Below are 1,360 nucleotides of genomic sequence, written 5' to 3' on the forward strand. Positions count from 1 at the left end.
CATCCCTTGGTGCAATTTGAGACGATTGCTCCTTGTTCTATCATCTGCCACCACTGAAAACTGTCTAGCTTCATCCTCTTTAACCACCCTTCAGGTAGCTGAAGCTATATTGCTCCTCAGTCTTCTCTTCTGCAGACTAAATAACCCCAGTTCCCTCTGCCTTGTCTCAGAAGTCATGTATCCCTGCCCCTGAACCATTTCATTGCCCTCTACTGGACTCTTTCTAATATGACCTACATCGTTTCTGTAGAGGAGGCCTAAAACGGCACAGTACTCCAGATGTGACACTCACCAGTGCCACGTAGAAGGACATAATTGCTTACCTATTGCTGGCAACACACCTACCAATGCAGGTATGCCATTAGCTTTCTTGGCAACAAGAGCACACTGTTGGCTCATATTCAGCTTGCTATCCACTGTAATCCCCAGGTCCTCTTCCGCAGAGCTGCTGCTTAGTTGGTCAGCCCCCAGCTTGTACTGATGGTATGAGCTTGTTCTGTCCTAAGTGCAGGACTTTGCACTTCTTATTGACCCTCATGAGATTTCTATTGATCCAAAACTACAATTTGTTGAGGTCATCTGCAAACTTGTTCAGGATGCATTCCATCCTATCCTCCAGGTTGCTAATGAAGATCTTGAACGAAGGTGGCCCCAGGACTGACCTCTCAGGCACTCTCCTGATACTAGTCACCAGCTAGACATTGGGACATTGATTACTACCCTCTGAGTTTTCTATCCACCTTACAGTCCATTCATCCAGCCTGTATTTCCTTAGCTTGCCTAGGAGAATGCCATGGGAGAATGTATCAAAAGCCTTGCTAAAATCAAGGCACATCACATCTACTGCTCTTTCTGCATCCATAGAGGCAGTCATCTCATCGTAGAAGGCAGTCAGGTTGGTCAGGCATGGCTTGCCCTTGATGAATCCATGCTGATGGTTCCTAATCTTTGTTGTCCTGTACAACCTCCTTCTCTTTCTTCCCTACTTCTTTACTTTCTTAAAACAGTAGATTCCTCAAATCAAGGTGGCCATATGGGTCTGGCTTCTTTCATTAGTTCACCATTTGTACCCCCTTAACCCAGGTCTGTGTACCTCAGTGGTCTCTTTGATTGTCACAAGGACCTGGATGATCACCTAGGCCAGGGGTGGGCAAAATACAGCCTGCAAGGCCACTCTCTCTGGCCCACAAGGCCCCTAAAAAATTTAGAAAATTAATATTCATCTGCCCTTGGTTCCTGTCAAAAATGACAGGGCAGTAGGACCCAGAGGAAGCCCGGCTGGCTCCCACAACAGCAGGGCCTAACCGGCCCTACCCCCCTCAGCTGGAAGTCCTAGCTGAGGCTTCTGGCCTGGGACCAC

This window comes from Crocodylus porosus, unplaced genomic scaffold (genome assembly GCF_001723895.1).
Source record: "Crocodylus porosus isolate Cpor-Errol unplaced genomic scaffold, CroPor_comp1, whole genome shotgun sequence".
Lineage (NCBI taxonomy): Eukaryota > Metazoa > Chordata > Crocodylia > Crocodylidae > Crocodylus > Crocodylus porosus.